The sequence below is a fragment of the Magnolia sinica genome, chromosome 3 (genome assembly GCF_029962835.1).
Source record: "Magnolia sinica isolate HGM2019 chromosome 3, MsV1, whole genome shotgun sequence".
NCBI lineage: Eukaryota > Viridiplantae > Streptophyta > Magnoliopsida > Magnoliales > Magnoliaceae > Magnolia > Magnolia sinica.
Window position 1 is genome coordinate 20071943 of NC_080575.1, and position 24602 is coordinate 20096544.

The window sequence follows — 24602 nt, forward strand, 5'->3', positions numbered from 1 at the left end:
ACCACAACCAATTCAAGCACTGTTTAGGCTTAATCAATTTCACTAGTCATTGATGAGATTGGGCATCCTTGCATACGAGTATAGATAGAGATGAATTGTAAAACCCATATCCTAGACCATACCATTCCATAGGCTTTCACGGTCCTCCCGGTTGAATTTCGGCGACCCGCGACTTGTAAATAGCATTTGCGCACAACCCTGAGTCATATCCCGTATTTCAGAGTCTACTCGACCCGAGACTTATATCCTTGCGACTGCGCTGTCGCCGTGATTCCGATGCCGCACCTCGCACGCCGAGGTGATTCGCAGGCCAAGAGATGTGGGCCCACATTCAGTTCGAGAAAATACTGCGCATTTGCTAAACCCAAAAAATTATGTCTCATCAATCCCATCAATCACCTCACATGTCAAGTACATGTCTCATTCCCAAAAGCAACCCCAAAGTCAAAGCAACCCATCCCTTACATGCCAAGTACACATCACTCACCTTTTCACCCATCACTCACTCAGCCATCACCCATCCCTCTCTCTCCTTACAACCCCCTCTCTCTCTCTCTCTCTCATTCTCCCAAGAAACCAAAGCCCCAACATCCAAGCTTCTCAAGCTTCCATGGAGAAGCTATAGTGTGGCCCACCTTCCTACCCCTCACATCTCTCATCCCCACCATTAAAACTTCATTATCCCCCATCAAGATCGAAGCCAAGGATCCTAGGAGTTCTAGGGACCAAGAAGAAGGCTAATAGGTGGGTGTTCATAGTAAGTGATCTCATTTTTTTATTTAAGGCCCACATGGTGGGACCTATCTTGATGTACGTATTGTATAAGAGGGGCCCATAGTGGCGGGGTCCCTCCACTACTCCGATCTCCCTCTCTCTCTTTCCTTTTTGTGTAATGTGTATTTATGTGGCCCACCATGATGAGTTTGATCCACGCTGTCCAACCAAGTGGACCCAACCAGGGCCCACGTAGCGACCAAATTGCTGCTCGTTTGGGCAGGCCCTGCTAGAGGGAAAACGCAAATATTGGCCTGATTCATGGACCCCACGTGTTGTACGTGTGCCATCCACGCTGTCCAGCACTTGGACGTGGGGCCACCTCGATGTGCGTGGCTGGTGGACCACGTGTACATGGACCCCCGCATTGATGCGGGTGTTGCATTCACACCGTCCAGTCATTGGACGTCCAGCAGCAGAGGCTATTGGACTGCATGTAAGGGATAACACAAATATCAGCTTTATGCTATAGCTGGTGGGTCCCACACGTGTGGACCCACCTTTTATGTATGCGTTTCATCCATGTGGGACCCATGTAATGTATGGGTTTTATCCAGTCATCCGTCTAGCAGAACTGGGACAGTGGATCCCACTGCATGGACGTCAGTAGCCGTGTGGGATCATCATGAGGCATTGTTATATCCAAGCCATCCTGCCATGTGTGGGGGTACCACCATGATATATGTGATATCCATCCGTCCAGGTGGCCAGGGACGGTGGACCCCACCTCTGGCGTATGTATTATATCTAACCGTTCGTCCAGCGTCCAAGGTCTGGACGCTAAACACTGATGATTATAATAATAATAATAATAATAATAATAAATATTATAATAATATATTATATTACTTATGATGGTGGGTCCCATGTGGGACCCACCTAGATTGGAAGTGGATTGGCTAGTCTACCGCACACCAGCTATCTAGCTGGTGAGGTTGATGTCAGCAAGTTCTGTGGGGTCCTCTTGATGTATGTATTTTATGCATACCGCCCATCCATTTTTATTTTGGGCATGGGACCCACCCACACGTGCTGTACATGTGGGGTGGGGCCCTACCTCGATGTATGTAGTTTATGCCTGCCGTCCATCTCTGGACGGTGTTATGTGGGCCACATTGTGATATTGTTTCATCCACACTGTCCAGATGTGCTGGACGATGCTGTCATGCCCCGCCTTGACATATGTATTTTATTAAACACTGTCCATCCAGCAAGCTCTGTGGGTCCCACTGTATGACGTCAGCAAGTCTCTGAGGGGCCCACATATGAGGTATGTGTTGTATCCTCAACGTCCATCCGTTTGGGGACGTGGACCCCACTTTGATGTATTTATTTTATATCCACTCTATCCATCTGTCCAGGGTGGTGTGGGGCCCACGTTGATGTATGTATTGTATGTCCACGCCACCCATTTGCCGGGCCACAATATGATGTATGTGTTTTATCTATACCGTCTATAAGATGGTGGGCCCTACCATGGTGTATGTATTTTATCGACACCATCCAGTTGGGATGGGACCCACCTGAAGTATGTTTTGTATGCACGTCGTCCATGGGTTGCGGTTCACCATGGTATATATGTTTTATCCTTACCATCAATTAGTTTTTGGGCCCATGGGATATGACCCATTGCGATGTTTTTGAGGCCCATGTGATGGGGCCCACCTGATGTGTATTTGGCCCATGTGATGGGGCCCACCTGTTGTGTATGGACGGCCCATTGTGATGTATATATGGCCCATATAATGTGGCCCATTGTGATATATTTGAGGCCCATGGGACGTGGCCCATTGTGATGTATCTCCGGCCCATACGATTAGGCCCATTATGATGTATTCTGGCCCATATGATGAGGCCCATTGCGATATATATTAGACCTTTGTGTGAGGCCTTGGGCCCACTATATGTTTGGCTTTGGCTCTTTGTGGGCCACTCCGTGAGAGCAACGTTGGTTAAATGTCCACATTGATGGGCAATGATGGTTAAACGTCCACATTGTGACCTTCTCTTAGGCCCTTTGTTAGGCCGATCATCGAGGTCGATTGTCGAGGCCGATTATCGGTACCGGTTGTCGATACCGATTATGAGTATGTGACAACATAGCATCATGATATACGCCCATATGCATCATCTGCATGTTTGCTATGAGATGTGGTTGACTGTTGCATATGTCATTGGGTAGGTTGTTATGAGACTCCCTGATCGGCAAAGTTGCCCCACGTGAGAGCGCGGTACGCACAGGTTTGATGTATGACTAGATGATATGACTCATACATCTCGCATTTTGTGATATGACCACCGTACGCCCTAGTGACATCAGGGTCGTAGCCTCTACAGGCATATCGTGGATGGCCAAACGGGACACCGAAAATTTATTCTACATAGGGTGCTATAGATATTCCTAGGTGAAATTTCTTAAATCCTCTTGGTTCCAAAGATTACTCCAACGTCTAAACTGAGTGGATGCATAAGTGCATGAGGGCCGTATACCGTTAGGCCGCGTCTCCCGCTGTGTCGTAGTCGGTTGAAAGGGGGTAAGTCTTACCTGGCCGAGAGGAGGGGGCAAAGCTAGGCTGAGTTTGACCAGCTCGAGGAATGGGTCCGCTATCGAAAAGCTGGGCCCGATATTGGCAGGCGGATAGTGAGGTCTCTTCCACTTACCTTGTTGCGCGCGATGGGGCAGCAATCTGGTTTGGAGTGTACTTGACCCCAGTGATTTTTCAAAGAAGAACTGTACTGATATGTGGACTTATTGAGTACAAGTTGCGTACTCATTCATTCATTCATTCACTATCCACTCGAGCTGGTGGTGCGCAACTAATTGTTATGTACCTTCGTAATGGCAAGAATTTCGGTTGGGGCGCGTGACTAACCTGAGATCAAGTAAATCTGGCTATCCAAATTTAGGTATGGGACTGGTTTGGATAAAGTCCCTTGTGATTGACCCTGTAGCCTGTGATACTACATACCATCATCCCGACTTTACGCTCTAGCTTGGTCATTTCATTCGCACCACATATTGCATATTCCAGCCTTCGTGGACTCATCAGGATTTGTGTACTACATTGTTTCCTCAATATATGATATTGGTTTATTATGTTCTTGCATTGCATGGCCTAGATAAGGTCGATGATATTATGGCTAGCCAGGATTTACATATTACACTGCATCATCGGCATCTAATATTTGGTTTACTATGTCTCCACAATGTATAGCCGATCTACACTGCATATTCTGATGTTGTATGACTTATGGGCTTGTCAGTATTTCCACTCACTCTGATATTGTATGATTCATGATCTTACTAGTATTTCTGATATTGTATAATTTATGGCATTGTATTGCATACTTAGCACTTACCTTACACACACTTTCACCACCACTACCAAAAAAATGAGTAAAGGCTATGGACTATGGGACTCTTCTGCTACGGATATAAACCGTAGCTATATTGCTACGGATTATATCTGTAACTATAATCTCCTTTAAACTGTAGCTAAAAGCTAGAATCTCACCACTTTAAGGGGACCTATGGGGTCCATTGTGATGTCCGTGTTTCATCTAAGCCATCTATCCATTTTGAAAGCTTATTTTAGGCATAAGCACAAAAACAGAGGTAGATAGCATTCATAAATGGACCACATGGTAGGAAAGAGTCGAGATTTAAGTGCCTACCGTTATCTGTGGTATGGTCGACTTGGGCCTTCGATTTACCTTATTTTTGGGATCATGCACTAAAAGTATATTTTAAAATGAATGGATGGTGTGGATAAACCACATACATCACGGTAGGCCCCACGGAGCTTCCAACAAAACCGTTCGTCTCTAATTCCTTCGTCATATGTATTACCAAATCGGCACCAAAAAAAGAGCTCCCGCGCCCGAAAGAGAGCTCCCGCGCCCAAAAAAGAGCTCTCGCGCCAGGTAAGACCGTAAGAAAACCCTTGCTCTTCTTTTCTTTCTTGCACATGGAAGCAAGAATGGAAGCCCTAGCCCACCTTCCTCGTGAGATCATCGACCCCACGATCCAGCACCTTAAGCATGCAATGAATCTCTCCATAAAGCACAAATTTCTCCCGGAAGATCTACAGGTCCTCTTTCTCTATACATATTTTTCGTTCATCAATTCAATCGATTTTTTTCTTTGGATTTTGTATATTAATGTAGATTATAAAATGAGTTGCAAATGATTGAATCTGTATAGTTTACATCAGTCATTTAAAAAAAAAATGGTTATGTTATTCTTTGGCACCTTACATGCTTGATAAAATGCCAAACGACCCAAACTTGTTGTATTGGAGAGAACCCTGCTTTATTCCCCTGAGCTGGGTTTTTCTGTACATGGTGTAGAAGAAAAGTTCTATTGTTATAACTTTTCTAATAGAAACTTCACAATGTACTATATATGTATATCAGATTTCATGTGTACAGTTATAATGCTAAAATTGACTGTTTAAATCTGGGAAAACTGCCACATGCATATATAGAAATGATAAAAATTCAGATTAAACTACACTCAGTTTCTTAAAAGAAACATTTCAATAATTCTGCAGCATCAGTTTTTTGGTTTTCCTATGTATTGGTATGAAGTATTAAGCTTAATTATCTGATATGTTGTGCAGTCATAGGATGTGATTGGATGGTTCTGCTGGTGGTAGAAAGCCATTTGTTCGAATAAAGCTACTGATTCTGTTAAGCATATAGAAATTTTAGTAGTAATCATAGGAGGGAATACCTCTACTTTGGAATCCTATGATATCTACCATAAAGAATCCAGAGGGTATTCAAGAATTCCCAATAACTACAACTCGCTCGATCAGGTATTCTGACACTCCTTTCCTCTCTCCTTGTTGCTTTTCCTTGAATTCTTTCACTCGCCATGTTTGTAACTAACCGAAATAAATAAATGGTGATTGTAGATTTGTAGATGAATTAGAAAGTCCTATTCATCAGATGCTTCACTGCATGTGTGGCCCATGGTTTAGGGTTCCAAACTGTTGATATGATGTTCCTCATTATGGAGGAGGAATGCCCTATAATATCCTAGGATGTTCCAAACACTTATCTTGGTTGTCTAAAAATGTAGACTGAGTACATTAACATTCCATATTTCATAATGACAAGTCCATATATCAAAGGCTTAGGATTTTCTTATTTGGTGTATTTCCAGTACATCACTCAGCTACTGTCAAGGCTGGTAGATGAACAGTTTGAATCGGAGAATACCATGGGCCCCTAAGCAGGTAACCCTGTATGTTAGAAAGCGAAGGGCCAGGAAGACCAGCCACACATCTCGTGTTATACTGTGGAACCAAACACCTAAATCTTAAATGTCAGCCCTAAATACTTGTAGTTTCTAGAGATAAGTTCACTAGAACTATTTCTTTTCTTTGATGTCAGTGTCTCATGTAGATCAGGCCAAATAGACCATCCATTGGTCAAACATGGATCTAAGGAAACACTTACGAATTAAAGGAATCTCTATTAATGGAACTTTGTAAAAAATCAAAGAAAAAAGTCTTTCACCTGTAACAGAAGATGATCATCGTAGTCAGCCTTTTATTTAAAATCTGTAGATGTAAGTTTTTTAGTACCATTTGTTACATGCCAAAGTACATGCAGGTTAGTATCTCATGGATACAAGGAATCAGCCAGTATATTTATTATTATTATTATTTGAAAATTACCCTGAATGGCCCCCATGACTGTTAGATGCATGCTTGGAAAAAATTTACTTGTTTCAAATCTTGAAGCTCCCTATTGGAATTAACCCGGATGAGGCGGGGTATAAGTATCTATCATATGTTGATAAACCCAATAGCTTTATAGGGTGCGAAAAGCATATACCATGATCTAATTGTTTAATGGTGGTTTCACCTGATAAACTGGATTGGATCTCCTGTGCATGTGCCAGGTTGGCATGTCTATTTGTGTAGAGATGACTATGGAGGGGATTGCAAACCTCTAAGGGCTTGTGCCTAGGTATAGTTTTTGGCCACATTTAGTTGTAGGTTGCTTGCAATTTTGTTTTTAGTAACTAGCAATATCCATGCCATGCCTGGACAATCTCCTGTTGATTTTTACATGGATGCTTATTCAAGAAATGATGTGTGTAAAGTTGTTGGTTGACATGAGCTGGTTTTTGGCTACAGGTAATTGATTATGGAGTTTATAAGCTTTGGAAATACAATAACATTGGGGTATTTCATCTATTAACTACCTTGTCAATTCCATGTTGAATTGCCTTATTGAGCTGCTTGTGAAAACTACCTGGTCCTTTTCTTAATAGACCTTGAATAATAAATAATAATTGCTTTCAAAGCTGATGATTGTATTGTCTATATGCGCTAGCTGTTGGCTGAAATGGATATTAGTTGAGAAGATCCTGAGTAACTTTCTCATCTTGCAATTCTGTGGACAAGGCCCAACTATATTATACCATACCGTCAAAATCTATATTCTTTTTCAATTCCTTATCATTGAAATTTCAGGGTGAAGTCAAGAAATTTCTCTAATGAAGCCAAAGGCCAGGATAAAGGATGTACCTGACCATATGCGAGTGCACACAGACTCACCAAGATTTGTATTTTCAGCATTATTGTAATTGTAATTGTAATTGATTGAATGAAGGATTGTAATTGATTATAATTGAATGAATGAATGAAGGATTGTAATTGATTGTAATCGAATGAATTAATGAAGGATTGTAATTGAATGAATGAATGATTATGTAGGTGGTAATTGAATGAACAAATGATTATGAATTTTTTAAATGTAGGAAATAGCTACGGATATTGACCGTAGCTGGTAATCTGACAACTGTAGCCGTTATTAAATTCGGCATATTGCTACGGATCTAGCACTGCTTTTAGCTACAAATAATATCCGTAGCTGTTTGCACTTTTCACTACAGAAATAATTGCTACGGATTACATCTGTAGCTATTGTAATCTATGGCTACGGATTTAATCCGTAGCCATAGGTTTAAGACCTATTGTTACGGCACCTACGACTACGGTCGTGCTACGGACTAAAACCGTAGCTATAGGTCTATGGCTACGGCTTTTATCCGTAGCCTTTGCCCAGTTTTCTGGTAGTGCACCCTCTAAGCTTTCTATAAGCTTATGCACAATAGATGCGTGCAGGTGGCATTAGGTCGCAGCAGCGTTGAGCTTAGAGCGTGTAGCGGACTTCTAGAGCCTTCATTTTTTATCTATGTATTTCTCTTTCAGCATTGTACTCAACTGTTTATATTAGTGGATATGTGATGATGATGTTGCCTTTGTGATTTGAGTAAACTTGTGGTTATGCTTATTACGAGATAAATGTACGTTGGAAAATCCTCCTTGTAGAATTCAAGGATCGAAATCTAGTGTATGGACACTAGAAGCTAAAAATGGGATACTACATAGGCTGTTGGCACCAGATTCGACAATCGAGAATTTTGTAAGCCCGATTTCCGGGTTTAGGGCGTGACATGCATTCTAGGTTGAGGATGCAGGGAGAGATATACACTCAAGGTGGAGGCTAGCACGGGAGAGCTTCAGGGTGACTTGAACAAATTCAAGTCAAGGTGGAGATTGTTGTGCAAGATGTCTTAGATTCTATCAGTCTAAGAGTCAATGCAGAGCTCTGTCAGTCTGAGAGTCAATACAAAGCTCTATCAGTCCGACCCATAAAGTGCGGGTTTTCTCAAGAGCAGAGCATGTTCTATCAATCTGAATCGGTCCAACCAACAAGGAGCTGTCAGTCCGACCGACATACTCCAATTAAGTTACACAGTTTTGTACAAATCATGGTATTTAAGCCTAATTTTGATTAGGGCTTGTAAATACGAATGTCTTCTCTCTAAGGGTAAGAGTTTTATAAGGTGAGAGTTTTCTACACTTATAGGGACTTAGGAAGATATTTTCTCAATGGGCAAGGTTTTCTTAGGTGCTCATCACAAGAGGAGATCAAGAGATTCTATAATCGAAAAAGGTGAGTAGTGTAAACTCTAAGGTTTTTTATTATAGTAGAGATCTCTATCGCTTTGTGCATAGTTTTTTCTAGTAAGGGTTTTCCACATAAATTTGGTGTGTTTTGTGTTTGCTAGCTTGATTGTTTTAGTTATTCTAGATATTGTAATTGTTCTATCTTCATTAAACGTACTTCTGCAAAGCGCACGGATTAACAATAGTATTAGATCTGAATTTCTAATACCTAGGATTGATCCAGGTTTGTTATGGCTCGAAATTATATCATAGTGATGTAAGATAAGAACCAGTTAACTCCAACATTCAAGTTGAATCTCTTGTAACTTTGAGTATTTTCAATACCCACTTATATATAAATACCCACGCAATTTTTTTCAAGTAAGAAAATGTGCAAAGAAAATTTAATTTCCATGAAGTATTCATTATTATCAATGCATGTTGTGCTATTGAACTCATATGTTGATATGGTTTGATAATTAAAACCATCCATGTTATGGATGATATGCTATGATGCCAGTGGTAAGTGACTTCATTGGACTGATGATTTTAACCATCCCTATGGGGTTGTCTAAATGCAAGCAAAGCACAAATTAACAGGTTGCTTAAGGCTAATAACGTATTCATGATTTGTCTAATCCAATACTGCACAAGAATCGAAAAAAATAAAGGCATTCTATTCTTAACATTTGAATATTAACAAGAACTACATATCTCTTGAAAAAATGTGTAATAAAGTTGAGGAGAGGTAATCTTAATTTGGTGAAGTAGGAAACAAATGTTCCAAGCACATGCTTCACGTATGCCTTGTTAGGCACAGAACAAACCTCATATAAGAATTAAACAAGCAATAGAAAAAAATTAAGCAAACACACGAGATTTTACATGAAAAATCCTTAAGGAAAAAACCACAACACAGAGAGATTATCAATCCACTATAATTAGAAGAAAGTTATAAGAGATGGAACAACTTACAGTAGAAACCCTAGTTTTCCCCTCAAAACTCTTGAGAATTCATTATAGGCTCCAAAACCCTTTTGCACCCATTCTACTATAAGTTGTTCTATCTCTTATTGGCTTCTTCTCATTATAGTTGATTGATCGTCACTTTGTGTCGTGGTATTTTCCCACAAGGATTTTTCATATAAAATCTTGTGTGATTTCTGTGTTTGCTTGAATATTTTTTCTTTCTTTATTGCTTGTTTGATTCTTATCTGAGGTTGCTTTGGCACCTAACAAAGGGTATTAGCGCTCAACATGCCTAATGTCTCACATGTGCCACCCTCTATGTTCAAGCAACCCACCAACAATCTTCAAGTACTCTATATTTGTCACATGTGTCAACATGTGCATTCATCATAAGTCCTACATGTGCCACCACCCATCTTTAAACTCTTCATGTCTATCATATATGTTTTGAAGTCATCTTTACTACCTATTCCACTTATTTTGACAAACAGCATATAGAATAGCTAACCAAGACAATTTGACATAGATGGCTTATCCAAGACAACATTTGTAACACAGCTTTACTTACAACAAAACAAGCTCTAGGTGAACCTAATACACGTTGAAAGGAAAATTTTCATTTAACTCGCAGCATTAAAAATTAAATAATAATTAAAAAAATCATTCAACTAAAAAATCAAAGGTCAAGATCATCCTTAAAGTATGACAATTGGTTTGAATCTCATATATGTTAGCACTAAGAATATGGATGGTTATAATAATATAAACACTCCACCGAGGCTAATATCTTGAGAAGGCTAAGATAGTCCGAGAACCATGATCCTATCCGAACCTCGAAACCCAAATCAGCACCTCAGAACCCTAATCCGAACCCAAAACTTTTACCCAAACCTTGAAACCCTAATCCACACCCCGAAACCCTAATCCGAACCCAGAACCTTTACCCGAACCTCAAAACCCTAATTCGAACCCCGAAACCCTAATCCGAACCTCTAAATCCCAACTTAACCTCAGCCTAGACTTTAACCCGGATTCCAATCTGAACCTAATCAGAATATACACGCAATTCAGCATGGAAACCCACCTATTCAAACCCAAAAGCCCGAAAGAAGACGATCGGACAAGCCAGCGCACCAAACGAGGCCCATCGACCAAAGCCCGGCCCGGACCAGGCCCGTCCGGTAGTTTGACTACCGCCAGCGGTACTCCGATTACCTCCGCTCGCGGGGCGCATGTATCCTCCGAGCAACAGTTGTCTCTGCGCCCGAAAGTCAACTTTCTCCTGAAATTACCCACTCGGTCAATACTATTTACTTTTTTACCAACCCCAAGATCCAATGGGGGTACACCACATGGCGTCCATCTCTCCTCAACCAATCCCAAGCTACAATGTCGGCATTTACCCCTCTCAAACCCAGCAATTACCACATTGCCATTGGAAAAGGCTATGAATAGTCATCTCCTCTTCATATTTTGACAACAACAACTTCCACTTTCCAAGTGTGAGAGAAAGAGAGGGAGAGAAGAGAAGAAAGTGAGAATGAGGGTGAGGGGGAGCTCCCAAACCTTAAATTCCAGATTTTTCCAGCCACCTCCTAACGTCACCTCAACCATCTCAACCCCTAGGCCTAGCCCAAATTGGTCATGGCTCGGTCTATATCTTAGCCTATTTAAGTTCAAGCCAAAAGACTCATTCATCTCATGCATGAGCACTTATCATGACATTTATTCCCTTCTCAACCCCCCTGATCCTCTAGATTTCTAGTGAACATATGCTCTGTGACTTGCTATATATCGGATCCTATCACATCAAAAATTTCTAGAAGTCTAGTCCATTTTTCTTACCTCTTTACATAGGCATCATTACATCCGCCATCTAGACACGCTGTTGGACGTATGCTATATGGCTTGCCGAAATCTCAGATCTTGCCACATCAGAAATCCACATATGTGCTTAGTCCTATCTCGACCACATCATTCATCCCTTAGATTGTTTTACCACACAAAGTAGAGACCGTACATTCGTATGGGTAGAGAGGGTGCCTAACACCTCCCCTCTTTGTAACCGAGGTCCCTTACACGGAATCCTGGATCACAGATCAGGAGTCAATCTAAGGTAGGAGAGTCTTTGAATTTTTCTAACCTTACATATTCCGCGGATTCTAGCCGACTGCGGGATTCTAAGATTAATTAGCTAGTGGCGACTCCAACATCGACAAATCAACCTAATCACCCCCCACAAATCACAACCCAAAAACATGCTAATCAGCGTGGGCACCGATTCCCAGCGTTCACAAATCACTATGTATCTCTGCATTTGAGCCCCATGGAGTGACAATGAATTGTGTTATAGGGAAAATGAACTCCCCAAGGAAATGCATTTTTTAGCCCAACTAGATTTAGTGAAGGCATTTGCTAGCCATTTTTTCACTTAATTGGGTGTTGTTTGGCTTCAGTTTCTACACAATGAGAAAATCATGGTTTGATTATTCTAACTATTGATACAATGGACTTTTCAACAGTTTATGGATCAAATCCACAACAACGGATGTTAGTATTATGTGCCCTAAAAGTTAATGAAAATTATTATGATCATGCTCATAAATGGCAGCATGTGTTTGCTCTTACAATGGATGCCATAATTAAATGTGAGGGAAGCCTCAACTGTTTATGATTTATGATTAATTTATGGGGAGGAATTTCTCCAATTGTCCAAGGGAAAGGTGAGTTTGGACACTAAAGCCACTAACCAAGGGAGAGTTGTGGCTCATAGATCTTTGTACTCTAAATCTATGACCATAATAGCGACATTGGGCAATCTATGAAAGGTTAATTAGTCATCATGTAATAAGAAACCAACGACGAGTTGGTATAGAAAGTCTTTACAATCAGAATAACTGTACATTCCCACATAGGAGTGTGATTGTTCACGGAACACGTGTTCTTGTATTTAGGCCTGACTGAGCACTTGCATCAGAGAATTGTATGAAGTTTCTAGTATGAGAAACCCATCTTGCCAAATTGAATTGATTTGATCATGTGCTAACTTTGATTAATCCTTAGAACTAGGATGTTTGTGGACAAGGTCTTGGTATTGTATGCTTTGGATCACCTCGTGAGGTTGTATTAGTAGCTGAGATGTGGGTGTGGTTCGGTACGTACATCAAGGATGTAATTATGGTCCATATGTTCTAACATGGGATCCATTAGTAACTTCAAAGAACTTATTTATGGCTTAGATCTTAGTACTTGAAGTCCATCAAGCGAATATTTAACCAAGACCAATGCTTAAAAGGTTTTAAGTGTCTAATTTGAGGCTTTTAACTATTAATCTCATATTTTAATCATTAAAAATATTTTCTCATGCTTGATAGATATTTAATGGTTGAAATCTTATGATCCACCAATTAGACTGCCATAAGATTTTGGTCATGAGTGGATACTACCAAACAGTAGAATGATTGGCTTAGTTTAGTTGCACGAATAAAGCAAATTTACAGAATTTTGATAATGTAGGAGATATATTAAAGTCTATAAGAATAAGGTAAACCATAACTAATGTTTTCTTTGAAATACTAATTCTTCCTTATAAATAGATTATATCCCAATGGGTATAGGGTAAGAGAAAGCCTTTGTAAGCTTCTCCCCTCCCTGTGGAGGTTTAGAGATTGAGAGAGAAAAAAAATTAATAAATAAATAAATAATGATAAAGGAATAAAAGAGAGAGGAATGCCTTTATCTATCTCCTTCCCTCCACACGTCCAAATGTGAGAGGCCCATCCCGTGGGCGGCTCTCATGTGTAGTCCTACATTGGGTGCACGTTTGGCTCTCTTGTCTCCTCTTTTCTAGGATAGATTAATTAGAGATTTCTTATGTTGGAAAATCGACATCAGACTCCTACATTAGTCTCACTTAGAGCTGTACACGAGTCAAACCGAGTCAAGCTTGGCACAGCTCAGCTCGGCTCGTCTACTAGCTAACCCCAACTCAAACTCGACTCGGCTCGGTCCTCAAGCTTGTCTTGCTAGCTCGGCTCGGTTCAGTTAGTAGCTCGGGCCAGTTCGAGCCTGTTCGACATTTTCTCAAACAGGTAGAATGCATCTTCAATTTCTCACAGGATGTAAAATAATAACAATATTTTACAAGTATTTTATCAAACACCTAGAGAGCAGCATCAAAATCAAACAGTCAACATATCCATTCCTTCCTCGCCAACACTTCGTTGAGTCATTTCATCAAACACTCGGTGAGCAACATTCATATTAAAATAACTAAGTCATTGAGGTCTGAATCCAATTTCGAGCCAAGGCGAGTCGAGTGAGCTAACTTAGCAAACTCGACTCGTCTACAACTCTAGTCTCCCCGTACAAATCCAAGGCACTCACACACGCCAGCATACTCACACTACAATACGTGCTTGAACCCATGACCTCGTGTGGAAACTCTTATGAGTCTACCACTGCTCGAACCCATGACCTCATGTTGAAACTCTTATGAGTCTACCACTGAGCCATAGCTTCAATAGGTGCTTCACTTGCACATACTAAATAGCTTCAATTGTACACACACCTTTGTGAACTCATGTCGAAACTCTTGTGAGTCTACCACCAACCAGCAGCTTCACTTGCACGCATTGAAAACTGAGGCAAAAATACCTACTTTTATAAACAAATGTTTCGGGCACAAGTGTAATTTTTGGGCCAAATACCCTGAATAAGTCGAGTTGACCAGACAGGTCATCAGACCCAACACACCAAAATAATCAGGTCTTAAAAGAAACCGTGCACATCGGGTTGTTCCAGGGTCCGAAATACTGCCCCGATTATTAAATGGGTTCGGGTCTGAAATATCTCAAAGTGGACTTAACACAAGCACCCATGGACACTATTTGTAAGTGGGTCAGATGTGGCCCACCCAAAAATAGACTTGACCAAACTCAACTTCGAATCGACACTTATAAACCGTAATTGACTAAAATATAAAAACCCATAAAATAGAACATGTGTTTGAATACTTAAAATTTTAAAATTTTAAAATTAAATTGGGAACTAAAAATTAAACTAACCCATATAAGACCTGACCCAGACCCAACTCATAGTTAAACAGACTGGGCAAAGATCCTCTTATTCCATACCCAACCCAAACCCAACTCATACCCAATCCATATACTAACCAAACAGGCCTATTGCTAAAATATAGACCTGAGTACAAAATGGGTTAACCTGACCATTTCAAGCCCTTGGTGTATTTTTGAACCTTTGTAATCGCCCTTTTTCCAGTCATACAACTCAATCACACATACATGCATGCATGTACGAGTAAAGCTAACCGAGGAATCAGTTCTCATGAAAACTTCATGAGAACTTTTGACATGTGATGTGGGTATAAAATCTGGACGGTTCATTAGATGAATCATCTCATGAAACCCCCAAGACTAACTTTTTGATCTGATCCAAAATTTTAGTGGGCCATAACAAAATAAGAGAAATTAAGAGCTTAGAGGTTTTCACTTTACTATAGCCCTCCGGATTTTTTTTAATCAGGCCAAAAAGTTATTATTAAGAGTTTCAAGAGGTCACTCGTCTAGTGGACCGTTCAGATTTTATGCCCACATCACGTGTTAAAAGTTCTCATGTGAGAGCCGTTCCCATGAGAGCATTTTTGTGTGTGGGGGGGGGGAGGAACTTCAAACACAGTAGATATTTTCCTGATCAGCAGATCTGGACGTAAAAATCGACTATTGAATCCAGCGAAGGTGATGTTATTATATATATATATATATATATATATATATATATATATATATATATATTACGATATATATATTATGATAGTAGCACACATAGACATTTTTACTTTGATACCTTTGGTAGCATCGAAATCCGTGCTTCTTTATTTATTATATTAATATTTATTTTTTATTCCAAGCTTTAGAATCTAATTCTTTCAAAATTACAAAAATAATCATATGACTTTGGCATTACCATTTAAATAATTACACAATAGCAATTTGTGCTCGTTACATGCTTCCCTGTAACCGTTGTCTCACTACCTCTCGGGAATATTCCACTGTAGAGGTCTACTAGCCTCCACGGGCGGCCCACACGTACCGATCTTCCATGTTTAGGGTTATCTCAACCGTGGATAAGGTGAGTCCCACTGACTAGATGACCAGGCGCGAAAATTGGACTGGTGCGGTCACTACAAGAGCGCCATATGTGTATGTTAGATGTGGACCGTCCACGTTTTATTTAAGAGTGACATGCCTGGTATGCTTATGGGCCATTTTTTTTTTGGGCCAGAACCTTTAGATATTGAGACCCACCTGATAGACGGTCCAGATATTCTACATACATGCCAGGTTGGTCAAAACTTAAGAGGTATTATACAATGCTGGACACCAGAATATGTACATCTCCCTGGATTATGAGTTTTCACAAGTGGGGCCCACCACGATTAAGTGTTTCAGACTGTTGATATGATGGGGTCCAACACTGATACCGTATGCACCCAAAATTTCCCAAGCTGGAAGATTGTGGCCTGCGAATCTTTGGCCTATTTTTGGTTGGATGTGGATCGTTGATGTATTTTCTTCCTTAACCATGCAATCATGCTGACCAAAACATGCAGTTATGGATATTTCCTTTTGGGAAATTTGTTGGGTGAATGGTCCATCCACATTAGTGGCCCATGTTATCAATGGTTGGATCATTAAATCATGGACCCCACATCTACAACCTGGAAATTTTGCATCTGCATATGAGCATGACAAGCGTCGAGCCAAAGAGTGGGCCACGTCAGTCTTGAAACCATCTCTAGCCACGTGTCACTCTTCAAGCCATTGGTGATGAAATTGATTATCTATATATACTAACGTACGTTTGGTGATCCTGATTACAACTGATTGCATCAGATGAAGCTCATATCTCTCCCACTAGACAATGACACTGTTATGGGCCCAATTCATCCCAACCATATAAATAGAATAAAGCTTATGCATGAAGAAAATGACAGATTTTGTAGGGAGGGCCCCACTTCATCATCGCAGCAGATACAACGCGGCATGTGCAGATAATATCTGAGCCGTTCATCAAGCGTGCCCTACCATGGAGGACGTGTAGCTCAAATCTGGCCCATCAGGCTACCAACAAGCTCTAACTGATGCTACGACAGGACAGGGCCTGAATGCGACGTTGATGGGCGATCGTGACCACCACCACGTTCATGGATCTGGACTGACCTGAATCTCTATCCTACCATTTGGGCCTAGGTCCATCCTCAGGTCCAATTCATAAATAGTCTGGATGAGGTGGACAGTCATTCCTGGGCCTCTATGGACCCATCCTAGGCATGAATATCAGGCCCAAACAAAAAATGGGTCAGCCTGGGACTTATTTTTGGACCTGATAACTATCAAACGTTCACGACCCACCCCAAAACAGACCCATGAATTTCAGGCCCACCTGAATCCGACATTTGAGTTGCTCCGGTGCATGCCCGAATCGGCACCATTTACGGCATACTTGAACATGCAGATTAAAAAATGTAAGGTATTCCAAGACATCAAACAACCTAATAATTTTTTCTACGATAGGTATAATACCGTCCACAATTCTATATGCTTTGATTCGATGGAAATATAACCTTTTAAACTTGTACAAAATAGAAATGCATTTTTCACATCCATTGGCAAAGTAGGTTAGAGAAAACCCATCTCTCAAAAATCTTAATGCATATGCCTAAGGCCATCAATGGGCCATGATGGCCCACTGGTCTTCCAGGCCCAAATAACAGCAGGTCGAAGCCTGGGTATGAACATTAGAAACAGGTTGGGCCCACACCCAGTTAGACACCATTTTCTATTGAATCCAGCCCATGCCTTGGACATTTCATTTCACCACTTATATCATTTGGCCACAGGTATTCAGGCCCAATCAATCAATCAATCGCAAGGTTGGTAGGACCATACCCGACTTCAAGGCCTAATTAATAAACAAGCCTTTCACAAGTGGACCCCAGCCCATACAATTGCCACCCAATCAAGGTCAAGGTCATTTGTACATAAACACAACTGTTGTAGATCTATATTCAACTTCAGCACCGGATCGAGAAACAATTATCTATTATTTCTAGCCGAGAAAAGCCGAAATGAAAGCATTGAACATTACAATATTCCATGGATGATGTCTTTAAATGGTAACATTACTACTCTGATGGTGACTTTAATGTTTCGAAGAAACCCTTTTCATCTGTTTCAGGAGACTTGTCTTTGGACCATCCATGAGCGGACGCAATTCATGGCGAATATGTATCAGTAGTTTCGAAAAAACCAAAAAAAAAGGTATTACAAGGCCCACATAATACGTCTATATCTATATTATTTCTAAAGAAGATCAAGAGTAGAGCTGGGCATAGAGTCGAGTCGAGTTGACCAAGTTAGGTCTGACTCGACTCGATCCGGTTTTGAAATAGGCCTGACCTGAACTCGATCTGACTCGATACCGAGTCCAGCATGCCTGACTCAATCCGAGTTCGGTCTTGCCTGGACTGATCCGGTCTGAAGTACTAAGTCGGGTCGAGTTGGCACCAAGTCGGATTGAGAGATGAGGGAGGGAGGGAGTGGAGAGGACAAAGAGGAGGAGGAGGAGGGTGATGGTGGTAGGTGGTTGCCGGGCTTGGGAGAGGAGGAGGATGAGGGAGGGAGAGAGCTTGGGATCAGGTTGGGGTAGGGTTAGAGAGTTGGGTTGAGTCAAGTCTATCCAGATCGAGTTTCGAGTCGAGTCAAGTCTAGTTACTGGGTAACTCAAACTCGACTCGGTTTGAGTTCAAATTGGGATAAGCTTACTCAATTCGAACCGACTCACCCATTCGGTTCGGGTTAAGTGGGATCGGAACGAGTCGAGTTAGCCAGATTGAATCGTCCCGTGCCCACCTCTAACCAAGAGCATACTTCCATTGATATAATTTCATTTTCATTAGCCATTCAAAATATTTAAAATTTCTCGTCTCATGTATTTTAAGAACTTTATAAGGTACATTCTCTAAGAGAGAAATCGCAGCCGAACAATGGCATACAAACTGCCAATCCATGCTCGCAATCACTTGTTTCGAGTTCATAAGGCGCTTCTTCCACTTACAAATGTCTTCACTTTTATTGGATGTTAATGGCTGTTTTTTTCTATCTTCAATTAATGATGTAAAAATGCATTTTTCACGTCCATTTGTAAAAGACGATTGGCAGGTGACAAAACAACCCATATGGTAAGACCACAGATGAAGAAATCTAACTGTATGGTCCTTGTTGCTGAGATAAATGAATAGGTGTTGTTGCCTGGTCTGCATTGCTGATGCCTTTTGATGTTTTCACCAAACTTGTATTTGATCTTGTAACCTATAAACTGAGTAATGTTGGTGGGTACATTTCAACCAATGACCCAAAGCCTGAAAGAAAATAATAGATGATATAAGTATAGATATATGGATATGATGTATGTATGTATGTATGCATGCTGCAGGTCCACCTTTAGCCACATATTTCATCGAGTTGGGTCATGCCCATGGTGGATTAGGTAGGTCGAGCCCTGGTCCGATTAAAATTAAGTAGTTTGGGTCTAGACATACTTGGGGTTGATGAATTTTAAGTGGTTTAAGTCAGGTCAGAAGGTGATGTGGGTAGTGTTTAGGCCAGATTCTTGGCCCGTTTTGTAAATGAATCAGTGTGGGGTGGGTTGACCTCAACGTGATCCAAAAACCCGCCTCATTGATACCACTACTCCAGAAGAATATATTCCAAATTGATTACAATGAAAGGTATAATAATAAATCTGGACCATGCATTTCATGGGACATCACTGGTTGCCAATGACTTTCAACAATTTCTTTATTATCAAATTATCCTAACCATTGATCAATTGTCAAAAATTTTGAAGGTCTAACTCAAATGTGAAAAATAAAAAAATAAAAAAGGTCCAGTCTCCGATCTGACTGTCTATTTTGTTGTTTCACCTCTGCTTCCTCCTCTTTCTCAGGAAGCGGATGAACCTGTCTATCCAATCAATGGCCAAAAAATGAACAGTCCAAGTCATCTTTACCCAAAAAAATAAAAAATATCCCCAAGGTGACCCTACCTATGACTCTACATGCCTCTGAAAACCACTTTGATCTGATAATAGTAACCACAGATAAATGGCCAACAAGATGGACAGTCCAAACCATTTACAATATTTTTTTTATTTTTTTTTTAAAAGTGATTATGAATCTATACTACCCACGATGTGGGTACCACCTCTAGGTGAGAATCACTTGGGGCCCATCTGGATAGAGTGGGAAATAGGAAAGACATTCGGTTTACATTGGCAAGACGTTTGCTCTTGCTTGAGAAGCAGAGGATGTTGCAACAAATAAATTGCCAGTCCATTTTCCTACTCAACAAGGAAGTTTAAACTTTTGTTTATAGTAAGTCAAATGTGATATTTTAAATAGTAATGTAAGATAATAAAAATTAAATAATAATAATAAAAAACAATCCTAACAACTTCCAATGCAAAAGAAAATGTTTTCCAAGACTTCTTTTCAAAGGCTTTGGTTTTCCTACTGTTGATGACAATTTACCTGCTGCCGACGTCACATGTTCCTTTGCTTTTTCCTTGATATGATCAGTAGCTAACACAAATGAATGCAACTTGGATCATTTATAACAAAATACCTTCCTATAATATATCTGGCCATGAATCTTAAGGGGCCCCCCACCTCTGTTTCCTCAATTCATATCAAGAATGTTTTAATATCATGATCAAAGCAATCTATTCAATCACAAACAAAAATCCATGGTATAGATCATTTATGAAAACAATTGTCTCGCATGGATCTGGACTGTTCATCTTGCCCACACACCTCTGGTATCCTTTTTTTTTTAAATTGAAAGACACCTATGGTATCCCTATTAGCCAATAATCACTCTGATTGATGGTCTTAGCTATCCTATTGATGCCCTACAAAATGGATAACCTGATAATTTATTACAAAAAAGGTCCATTCATGAGTATAGAAAGATGATGTTGTGGACTGCACCTTTGTTTTCCCCTTCCTTTCAAGAATCGCTTAGATAAAAAAATTTAAATTAAATTAAATTAAATGGCCAACAAAATGGACTAACTAGATTCATAGATATATATATACGATCATGGATCTGAAGTGTCCATCATGTGGAGGCAACTAGTGATTCCCATTCCTCTCAAAAATCACTTTGATCTAACAATCCTAACCATGCAATCCATGGCCAAATAAGTTGACATTCTAAATCTTTATGACAAGAAATAAGTTCACGTTCTAAATCTTTATGACAAGAAATTTATTCATGGATCTAAAACACCCATCTTGTGGGCCCACATGTGATTCTGGATCAACGGTGCTCAGTTCGTACATCATGCAGCCCACAATTTTTTAAATAAAAAAGAGGAAAATGGCATTCAATTCTCAAGAAAAATATGTCGCAACTCTTTCTCAGGAGGCCATGTTTTGCAGCCTGAGTGCTTATTATTTCCCACCGTCTTTAAACAGTCTTAGATGATGCCATGCCTCCTGGGCGCATTGATCATGCATAGTTCCTTGTCTTTATTCCCCAGTTTTTCAAGAAGATTTTTCAGCATCTTTTTTTCTTAATGGTGAAGATTTTTACACATCCAAGGTATACAATCTCCAATTACTGATACTATCATGTCTTCATTTGTAAACGTATCCAGCAAAAACTGTTCTTTCAAGGGCTAATTTAGTTGTATAATTCAGAGAACAGCAAATGATACACTTTACATAGCGAAACACAAGAACCCACATAACAAGAGAATATTAATAAGGAGAAGTGGTCAGAAAATAACTTTTCCACTCAAATATGTTTTTGTTAATGTTCGAAAATGAAAATTTAAAATAAAAATAAAAAAATAAAAAAAATAAAAAAAAGCAGCAGCACTCACATCCCACTTCTTAGTTTTTTATCCCTTCTCCCCTCTCATTGTCATCTCTGCCCAAACCCCGTTCAGCCCTCACACATCTCACTGTCCTTAAGCATAAATTCTACAAAAGAAACATCAAAAATCAGTTTCCTTTTCTGACTCAAAAGTATCCTACGTTTCCAAAATAGAACACCTAGATTGTAGAAACCACTCAGTAACCGTTGCTTTTCCAAACTTGCTAACAAATTGAGTTTTCTATTTCAGCTCTTCTAACCAAGATTAGAAGTGGTGTCTTTTTTTATTATTTTAATTAGAATCAGCATAGTTTTCTTGCACATCTGGTTTCCTTGACGATGCCAGCTTTCTAACCAATGTGTCCTATCAAATGTTGCACACCGGCTGCTTAACCCAATTTTTATTCAGCTCAGACTCAACCAAATATGACCTCCTGCACCTAAATATTTCAAGAGCCTGTACAGATTTCGAGTTCCAGAATACATACAATGAGGTTTGCTAAGACCATGCATGCAAAAGAGAGCCATTTACACAAAACCCCACCTGCAGCATGTTTGAGATCCAAGCCATCAATCAAATGGATCCCAATGGGTAGATGATCCTATCTAAAGATTAGTCTAATCCACACTCATCAAACAGGCCAGGATGCTAGAAACAAAAGTATGCTTTTGAAAAACTATCCATCGACTGCTTTGTAGAATATGGTTCAACTGGTTAGTGAACAAGCATAATTTTTTGTTAAGGGCATGGGCATGGTGGGATGGCATGTAGATGGGCTCCCTTGTACATAATGCACAGGAGATCCAGTCTAGGGGACCTTTTGGTCTTTGAAAGGTGGTTGAAATGTGCTTTTGATCAAGTTGGATGTTTATTGTGTTAGAAACCATGGGAAAAGAAGTGGCATATAGAACCTCTCAGTGATTGGTAATCAAGGTTCGAAGAAAATGGATCATGGATCCAAAGCTCGAGGGACCCCGGGAGCCATGCTAATGAACTTCAAATGAATTATTGAATTCAAAAATCTAATACCTTCTAGATGAGAGGTAATAAGAATGATTTCCAAACTTAAATATTCTTTATAGATTTTTAAGGAAAAACGTAAAAAGAAATAAAGAAAACACTTCACATAATCTCCGAGATCAGAAAATGAAAAACAAATTACTTGATCAATGCTGCAAACTGCTGTCTGGAGACCATATAATGTGTTACATGCCTTGGTGTGCTGAAGGACCAACCCTTTTTAACTGCTGTCAACCTGCAAACTGCACAAGAATGGAATGCCTAAATCGAAGCAACCATGGACATGGGATTGGAGCATGCATCATTGGGCCATAACGTGAATTTTGACGAGGGACGGGATCAAAGCCCACCCTGATCTCAACCAGACCTCTCTCTATTCAATCGATCCCCACATTTTTATTGGTTTGAGAGAAAGAAGTACCTCCTGATAGAGGAAATGTTTCTGAATGAAAAGTTGAAGGTTCGCAAAAGAAAAAATTTAGGCAGTTTCTTCTATGAAACATTATGAAGCATGATTTTAAATAGCCGTTTCTGAGTGCAACTCAACTGAGGAATGAAACCAGTACGACTCACCAGTTTCAGTCGGTTTTGGTTGTTTCCATCCCCCATATTTGTCTAGTGACTCATTCCACTCCCGACCAAAACCAATGACTTGGTTGAAATCAGAAGATATTTCAAACCATGTTATGGAGTGGGAAGGTTTTTGAGTGTATGAAATGACACAAGCTGTATTATCACTTATTATGAGGGAACAAGGGACCAGACCATCCACTATATGTTTTTTTCTAAGGTGAACTATCCACTATATGTTGGTGTTCCCAGGCTTATAATAAAGCACATATAAGGGCAGTCAAACTGGGAAAACTATGAAATTGGAATATAAGACAATACAGACATGACAAAGAACCTGGCTCTATGACAGGTTCAACTATGTGATGAGAACACAGCACTTCTTGACATTGTGATACATCAACACATGTCCAGGCTGCTTGTCTGACACTCTTAGCACCTTTCAAATTTTATTTTATTTTTTTACCATTTGCTTTTGGGATATTCTTACATAATAATAATTGACTTCTGGGTTTGGCCTTTACACATAGATAATCACTCTGCTATAAAGATATTACTATTTTAATTACCTGTACTGATATGCTCGTGACTGTGGTTTTTGAAGACTGCCATGTCTGAAACCTCATGCCTGCACCAATGCAGAGACACCAACAGACATGTTCTAGTCCAAAATACATTGGTTTTCCATGGGCGGAGGGTGTTCTATATTTCATTATTGCTCTAAATTAGTGGAAAGAATCTCAGAATTTCAAAAGCAGATGGTGGAAATAATATTCATACAAAGGATAAGAGTATGCATCTTCTCATAAACCCGAAAAGCATCACAGATTTTTTTATTTTTTTGAAAGGTAACACCGCGAAGGATTGACCCCTGAATCACTCACAAGCACTATGCTGTCTCCACCAGCTCATCTAACAAGCAGGAGACCTGAAAAGCATAACAGTGGCAGCAATAAAATCCAAAACGATGCCTGCCTATTTGAAGCATTTGGTACTTTCAAAAATGTAGACAGCCATGCAAATAGAAAATGTGTAAAAGAGAGAGAAGCATACCAATGGTTTTGAAACCAAATGCCGAACAGGGCACCATGGAGAATCCTATTGGAGTTACTTAAGAAGTCTCCGTGTGTCAAGGACAACATTCCAACTGCCAAAAAGCAGAACCGTGAGATTCTGTCAGTAGAATTTTTTTTAAGAATGTGATCATCCAAGTAGCAAGGAGCATATTCACAAACAAACTTTCAGTCACTAGGTTAGAGAAACAAACTGAAGTTTCAGACAGTACCCAATCAATGTTCAATTATCGCCGAAACCAACTCTTACTTATATGGT

The 24602-nt window shown here is 40.0% G+C and overlaps 1 protein-coding gene and 1 long non-coding RNA gene across 18 annotated transcripts in view; one reads left to right on the forward strand and one right to left on the reverse strand.

Annotated features, from left to right (window-relative positions):
- Positions 1-4834: 4834 nt before the first annotated feature.
- LOC131241453 (uncharacterized) lies at positions 4835-7212 on the forward strand. The gene is made up of 3 exons (XR_009169035.1): positions 4835-5594; positions 6927-6974; positions 7126-7212. It is a non-coding gene; the product is annotated as an uncharacterized LOC131241453 (long non-coding RNA).
- A 14441-nt stretch (positions 7213-21653) lies between these two features.
- The window catches only part of LOC131239659 (pentatricopeptide repeat-containing protein At5g18390, mitochondrial), a 36611-nt gene continuing 33662 nt past the window's right edge, over positions 21654-24602 (reverse strand). For 3 of the 17 annotated variants that reach the window (XM_058237476.1, XM_058237480.1, XM_058237478.1), the window contains 3 exons: positions 24324-24417; positions 22843-22942; positions 21654-21786 (listed from right to left, as the gene is read on the reverse strand). The gene's annotated coding sequence lies outside the window, so the exon portion shown is untranslated. Of the gene's footprint in view, positions 21787-22842; positions 24418-24602 lie in introns of all 17 variants that reach the window. The other 14 variants (XM_058237467.1, XM_058237474.1, XM_058237472.1 and 11 more) reach the window with 9 other exon arrangements.